Here is an 8529-nt window from a genome sequence, read left to right as displayed (position 1 = left end):
AAATAAATAAATAAAATAAAATTCAAAACTTAAAAAAAAAGAAGCTTAATTTGAAAAACCAAAAATTTCCAATTGCTTCATAGACCCAGAAAGCGGGACTCAATTCAAGCCTTGGCCTGAGCTCCCCATTCAAGTACAGGTATATGGGATCTCCCATGTGTCTTGTCTTGTCCATGTAGCTTCTCATATACTTTCCAGCCTTAGGGACCCCACAATTTTATGGTGAAAATGCAGCCTAATATATAATAAAATATTAAACTGGTTGAGAACATTGTAAAAACAAAAAAAAAGAATCCGCCTGCCAATGCAGGGGACATGGGTTTGATCCCTGGTCCGGGAAGATCCCACATGCCGCAGAGTAACTAAGTCCTGCCCCACAGCTACTGAGCCTGTGCTCTAGAGCCCGTGAGCCACAACTATTGAAGCCTGCATGCCTAGAGCCCGTGCTCCACAACAAGAGAAGCCACCACAATGAGAAGCTCGCGTACTGCAAAGAAGTGTAGACCCCGCTTGCTGCAACTAAAGAAAGCCCACGTGCAGCAACAAAGACCCTACACAGCCAAAAATAAATAAATGAATTTATAAATAAATAAAAATAAACTATAAGAATAAAATGAAAAAGAAAATGTGGAATAGTACATGTAGTATAATATTTATGTAGATTTTTTAAATCCTACAAAATCTCTATTGGCCTATATACAAAAACTTTATATATCAGACATGGTTATAAATATGTGTGCAAAAACATACAAAGTTAACAGGAAAGAAAAGTATCCAATCATACAAATTGTTGCTTCTGTTGAAGATAAAGAGGGGGCAAGTAGTGTGGGCGATGGTTAAAGAGGACTTGGCTTTATATATAAATTCTCATTTCTTAAAAATAAAAGACTGGAAACCGATGTGGTTAATAGCTGTTGATTCTGGGTGGTGGGCATGAGTGTTTTATTGTTCTGTGGATTTTTATTTATTTTTCTATTTCTCAAAGTAAAAATTATAATGTTTTTAAAATGAGAGAGCTATATAACTAGAATTGATGACTGGTATTTTGCTGAATGAGAAGCAAACAAATGAAAGGTCTCTGGTATATGCAGACTTGGGCAAAAGTTGTGCATCAGTAGAGGAGACATGAGCAAGCCAGGCTGGGTTCTCCTGTTGTGTCTACTCAACATTCAGATGTATTATAAAGCTCTTTTCTGCCTCAGGATCTTTGCACATGTCAAAATTCATGCCCTCCACTGCATGTCCCACCCGTGAAGACACACACACACACCCACATCCAGCTAACTCTCACTCATCTTCCAGGTCCTGACTTAAATGCCACTTCCTGCCTAAATGCAAACTGTTTCAAACTCTATTCAGAATCTAAGCTTACTACATTATTTGTGTATGACATTAAATCTCCATTTTCAGAATAAATACCATACCGCCTGGGGAAAAAAAGAAAAATATCACTTCCTGGAAAAGTGTCCCTGACCCCAGCACCACCCACAAAGTTAGTAACTGCAATTCACTTATGTTTATTTGTTCATGTCCTTTCTCCCTCACTAGAGTCTACACTCCATGAGGGAGATTTTCCAGTTTCTCAAATCAAAAACCTTGCAGTCACACTTGCCTTCTTTCTTTCCATCACCTCCCATATTCAATTGTCAGAAGTTCTGTTGACTCTACCTCAAAAGATATCCAGAATCTGCCCCCTTCTCACCATTTTTATCACTACTAAGGTATTCCAAGCCACTGGCTCTGTCCCCTGATGGCTACCTCCCTACTTCCACTCCTGACTCCTACAGACCTTCCTCCACCAAGAAGCCAGAGGAATCCTTTGGAAACAAAAGTCAGAAATGCCACTTCTCCACTTCCCAACACTCACAGAATGAGAAAAGGGTGCTTACATTGGCCCACTGTTCCAGTGGGAATTGGCCTGCTAACTCTCAGTTCTTATCCCTCACCCTGCCCTTACTCTCCTTTCTCACCAACCTCCAGCATCCACCATGCCAGCCCTGTCTTTGCATTTAACCACGTCACTTGAACTCCCTACTACCTGCAGCCACTCTCCTTACAGATACTCATAGTGCTCACCCTCATTTCATTCAGCTTTCTACCCAAGTTCTGTTTTCAGACACTACTCCCACAGTCCCTTCATCCTGCTTTGTCTTCAAAGTTCTTATCACTATATGACATATTTTATAATTGGTTGTTAATTGGTCAGTTATTGGTCTTTGATAATGAGTGCATCAACTCTATGGGGTCAAAAAATTTTTGCTCCCTGCTATATTCCCAGTGCCTAGAATACAACCTGGCATATAGTAGAAACTTAGAAAAGAGTTGTTAAAATACCTTTTTAAATGAATAAGGAAAAATACCTTGTCTATTTTAGTAGAACTTACACTTATGGGAAGAATGCTTGGAACAAAACAGACTCTCAATAAATATGTTTTTGAATGAATGATGCCAATGTCAATGTAGAATAAGAGTGAGAAAGAGAGCTTCTCCCTTCATTGGGATTAGCTGCCAATTATGGTGAGTTATTTTGATAGTGAAAAATATAAGAAGACTATGGGAAAGGGACAAAAGGTGTTTGGTGGCATTAGAGAACAAATATGAAATAATGAAATTATCTAGGGAGAGGAGAAGTGTGCAGAAAATTTAGGAAGGGAACTAACATTTATTGTTACAGTACTCAGAGTATTCCAGACACAGCAGTAGACTCATAAAAATGTATATTATTCTTAATTCTCATAGGTCTTTGTGAGATAGATGTGACAGGACCTATTTACAGAGAAAGAAACAGACTCAGACAAGTTAACTAAACTAAGTTTACAGATCTAACAGCTGGAGTCTATCTGACCAGTGAGCTGTTCAAAACCAGCTTTGGAAACTGTTCTCTGTGTACAAGCTTCATTTGTTTTAAAAGCATTTTTATCCCCCACAATATTTTGCACTAGATAAGCATGCACTAAATATTTGTTGAATGAATGAAAGATCCTGTCACTGAAAATATTCTAAAGGTAGATAGAGACCCAAAAGGAAAAAAGTGTAGATTTATAGTGAATTCTTTTAAAGAATTCTATTCTTTCAAAACCAAAATATACTTGGGAGGAAAATAAGAAAATAGCACTTGCCAAAAGATTAATTGAGAATGTGGTCTAATCATCTTCCAGAGCATTAAGCCAACCTAAACAGAAAGGTATTTTCAGCTTTGAAGAGTTGTTCTTATGCATGCAAAATTATAAATGGCCTAATTTTCCCTATATCTGCATAATTAACAGAATAATTATTGATCAGCACAAAGCACACAGTCTCTTGAGACATGATTTGTGTGAGCACTTAGCTTTTTGAAAGCTTAAATCACTGTAGTCAGTATTAAAAAATGAATTGACAGTAAATGTAGTATAATTAATCCACCTATTCTATTTGCACATGAACATCTTTTCATGCTAAATGACTCATTCATTTAGGAGAGAATACAAATGTATTACAATGACAGAATAAAAAATAAGTTAGAATTTTTATTTTCCCTGCAATATTCCTTGTTTTTAATTTAATCCAATTTATCATATATTGTGCAAATTTAAAATATTTCTCAACATTTATCTGCAAATTACAGGTGGAAAGAACAGTCTATGCAGAGGATTCAGGTAATAGTCTGAATCCCCTAGAAAGCACATGTACTAATGCTGTACTGTTTGTCCTCTTGGTTCTCCAGCAAGCTCTGCTCTGTATCACTTGACTGTCACCTGTAGGCTGCACATCCAGGCCCCTTGTCAGCAGGTTTCTTACTGGGTTTGGAAAATAGGGAGTGTTGGTGGGAGGGTGGAAGGAAGAAGGAAGCCAGAATATATCCCCCTGGCCCTCTCTGCCCAGGAGGTTTCAGGACTGTAGCAGCACTTGCCACTCCTTTGTGCCTTGAGCACACTACAGACAATCCTGCCTAGTGATTTTGGCCCCTGAGCTCTAATAACACTATCTATTTTTGTGCTCCAGCCAAGGCATACTAGTGACTTCTTGCTGTTGCTGATCTCTTGGTTGCCTCACTATCACCTGTTATCTTCACAGCTCTTCATTTCCTGTGTAATCAAATCCAATTAAAAATCCTCTGTTCTGAATATTTAAAGCAGTGTTTCTCTGATTATCCCTAATTGATACAATATCCTTGAGATGAGGGACCTAGTTTGCTTTTTTACTTCGATATCCTAGCACCTAGGAAAGTAACAGGTACATATTAAGTAATCAGTGAAAATATGCTAAATGAATGAATGGAAAATACATCCATAACTCAGTAGTTTTCAAACATTATCAAGCATCAAACTACCTAGAAGGCTTTTTATAACATAGATTGCTACTCCTTTACATCCCCCTTCCCCAAGCTTCTGATTCAGTAGGTTTAGGATGAGGCCCCCAATTTTTCATTTCTAATAAGTTCCTAGGTGATGTTGATGTTGCAAGTCCAGGGACCACACTTTGAGAACCACCGTTTTAGTTCATGAAGTACCCTGCACATAATCTAACCTGAATATACAGGCTGGAGACAACATCTATATCAAAGAGCACTAACATTTCATATTAGTGATCTGGCATTCATTTTCAATTACTTTAACCATACTAACTTTTTAATACGGAAGCAAGGAGTTCTAATGTCTTTTTATGCTTTTACCAGGAGTGATATTTACTAGTCAATTAAGCGCTTTTAAAATACCTTGTTTTAAAATTTTTCACAATTTGAATAGAAACACAAAAGACCCAGAATAGCCAAAGCAATCTTGAGAAAGGAAAACAGAGATGGAGGAATCGGGCTCCCTGACTTCAGACTATACTACAAAGCTACAGTAATCAAGACAGTACTCTACTGGCACAAAAATAGAAATATAGATCAATGGAACAGGAAAGAAAGCCCAGAGATAAACCCACGCACATATGGTCACCTTATCTTTGATAAAGGAAGTAAGAATATGCAATGGAGAAGACAGCCTCTTTAATAAGAGGTGCTGGGAAAACTGGACAGCTACATAAAAGAATGAAATTAGAACAGTCCCTAACACCATACACAAAAGTAAACACAAATTGGATTAAAGGCCTAAATGTAAGGCCAGACACTATAAAATTCTTAGAGGAAAACATAGGCAGAACACTCTGACAAAAATCACAGCTAGACCCTTTTTGACCCACCTCCTAGAGAAATGGAAATAAAAACAAAAATAAATAAATGGGACCTAATGAAACTTCAAAGCTTTTGCACAGCAAAGGAAATCATAAATAAGACAAAAGGCAACCCTCAGAATGGGAGAAAATATTTGCAAACAAAGCAACTGACAAAAGATTAATCTTCAAAATATACAAGCAGCCCATGCAGCTCAATATCAAAAAGCAAACAATCCAATCCAAAAATAGGCAGAAGACCTAAATAGACACTTCTCCAAAGAAGATATACAGATTGCCAACAAACACGTGAAAGGATGCTCAACATCACTAATCATTAGAGAAATGCAAATCAAAACTACAATGAGGTATCACCTCACACCAGTCAGAATGGCCATCATCAAAATATCTACAAACAATAAATGCTGGAGAGGGTGTGGAGAAAAGGGAACCCTCTTGCACTGTTGGTGGGAATGTAAATTGATACAGTCACTATGGAGAACAGTATGGAGGTTACTTAAAACACTAAAAATAGAACTACCATATGACCCAGCAATCCCACTACTGGGCATAGTCCCTGAGAAAACCATAATTCAAAGAGAGTCATGTACCAAAATGTTCATTGCAGCTCTATTTACAATAACCAGGACATGGAAGCAACCTAAGTGTCCACTGACAGATGAATGGATAAAGAAGATGTGGTACACATATATACAATAGAATATTACTCAGCCATAAAAAGAAATGAAATTAAGTTATTTGTAGTGAGGTAGATGGACATAGAGTCTGTCATACAAAGTGAAGTAAGTCAGAAAGAGAAAAACAAATACTGTATGCTAACACATATATATGGAATCTAAAAAAAAAAAAAAAAAGGTTCTGAAGAACCTAGGGGCAGGACAGGAATAAAGACACAGACGTAGAGAATGGACTTGAGAACACAGGGAGGGGAAGGGTAAGCTGGGACGAAGTGAGGGAGTGGCATTGATATATATATATATTACTAAATGTAAAATAGATAGCTATTGGGAAGCAGCCACATAGCACAGGGAGATCAGCTCGGTGCTTTGTGACCACCTAGAGGGGTGGGATAGGGAGGGTGTGAAGGAGACACAAGAGGGAGGAGATATGGGGATATATGTATATGTATAGCTGATTTACTTTGTTAAACAGCAGAAACTAACACACCATTGTAAAGTAATTATACTCCAATAAAGATGTTAAAATAAATGCTCAATAAATTAAGAAGAATGGATGAACACAGTGAGAAGTTTAACAAAGTGGAAATATAACAAAGAATCAAACAGAGCTGAAGAATACAATAACTGAAATTAAAAATGCACTAGAAGGAATCAATATTAGATTAGATGAAACAAAGGAAGAGATCAGTAAACCAGAAGACACAGCAGTAGGTGAATAGAAAAAAGAATTTTTAAAAATGTGGATACTTCAAAAGACCTCTGAGACAACATCAACCATACTAACATTCACATTATAGGGATCTCAGAAGGACAAGAGAGAGAAAGGGGCAGACAATATATTAGAAGAAATAATAGCTTACAACTTCCCTAACTTGGAAAAAGAAATAGACATCCAGCTCCAGGAAACAGGGAGTTTCAAATAAGGTAAACCTAAAGAGGTCCACACCAAGATAAATTATAATTAAAATTAAAGATAAAGAGGGAACCTTAAATGCAGCAAGAAAAAAGCAACTAGTTATATACAAAGCAAATCCTATAAGACAACAAACTCACTTTTCAGTGGAAACTTTGCAGGCTAGAAAAGAGTGGCATGGTATATTCAAAGTGGTGAAAGGATAAAATCTACAACTAAGAATAATGTACCCAGAAAGCCTATCATTCAGATTTAAAGGAGACATAAAGATTTTACAGACAAGCAAAAGCTAAAAGAGTTCAGCATCACTAAACCAGCTTTACAAGAAATGTTAAAAAGATTTCTCTAAGCAGAAAAAACTACAACTAGCAATATGAAAACTACAAAAGGAAAAATCTCACTGGTAAAGGGAAAGTTTAGTAAAGGTATAGTATATCAGCCATTTATTAAGCTAGCAGGAAGGTTAAAAGACAAAAGTAGTAAAATCATCTATGTCCACAAATAGTTAAGGATACATGAAACAAAAATATGTAAAATATGATGTCAAAAATAGTAAGTATGGTTGGGGGGAGCAAGAATGCAGGGTGGTTAGAATGTGTTCAAACTTAAGAGATCATCAATTTAAAATAATCCTATATGCATATTATTACCTCATGGTAACCACAAACCAAAAAGGTATATTAGATACACACACAAAAAGGAGAAAGGAATCCAAATATAGCACTAAAGATGGGCATCAAATCACAAAGGAAGAGAGCAAAAGAAGAAAGTAACAAAAAAAGAACTATGAAAACAATCAGAAAGCAGTGAGCAAAATGGCAATAAGTACACACCTATCAATAGTTACTTTAAATGTAAATGGATTAAATGCTCCCATCAAAAGACATAGAAAGACTTAATGTATAAAAACCCAAGACCCATATCTATGCTGCCTACACAAGAATCACTTCAGATCTAAAGACACACATAACTGAAAGTGAGAGGATGGAAAATGGTACTCTATGCAAATGGAAACAAAAAGAAAGCTGGAGTAGCAATACCTATATCAGACAAAATAGACTTTAAGACAAAGGCTAAAACAAGAGACAAAGCATAACATTATGTAATGAAAAAGTATCAATACAATAAGGAGATATAATAATTATAACTATATATACCCAACATAGGAGCACCTAAATACATAAAGCAGATATTAACAAACACAAAGGGAGAAAATGATAGTAATACAATAGTAGCAAGGGACTTTAACACCCCACTTACATCAATGGACAGATCATCCAGTTAGAAAATGAATAAAGAAACACTGGCCTTAAACAACACATTATACCATATGAACTTAATAGATATATATATATAGAGAGAGAGAACATTCTATCCAAAAACAGCAGAATCTAAATTCTTTTTAAGTGCACATGAAACATTCTCCAATATAGATCACATGCTAGGCAAGAAATCAAGTTTCAATAAATTTAAGAAGATTGAAATCATATCAAGGATCTTTTCTCAACACAACAGTATGAGACTAGAAGTAACCTATAAGAAAAAAAACTGCAAGAAACAGAAACACATGGAGCCTAAACAACATGCTACTAAACAACCAGTGAATCACTGAAGAAAGGGGAAATTTAAAAATTTAAAGACATGGTGAAAAATGAAAATGGAACACACTGATCCAAAATCTATAGTTCATAACAAAACAAGCCTATCTCAGGAAACATGAAAAATTTCAAATAAACAATCTAAACTTAAACCTAAATGAACTGGTAAAAGAACAAGCAAAAC

This window comes from Phocoena sinus, chromosome 17, assembly GCF_008692025.1.
Source record: "Phocoena sinus isolate mPhoSin1 chromosome 17, mPhoSin1.pri, whole genome shotgun sequence".
Classification (NCBI taxonomy): Eukaryota; Metazoa; Chordata; class Mammalia; order Artiodactyla; family Phocoenidae; genus Phocoena; species Phocoena sinus.
This window is presented reverse-complemented; position numbering follows the sequence as displayed.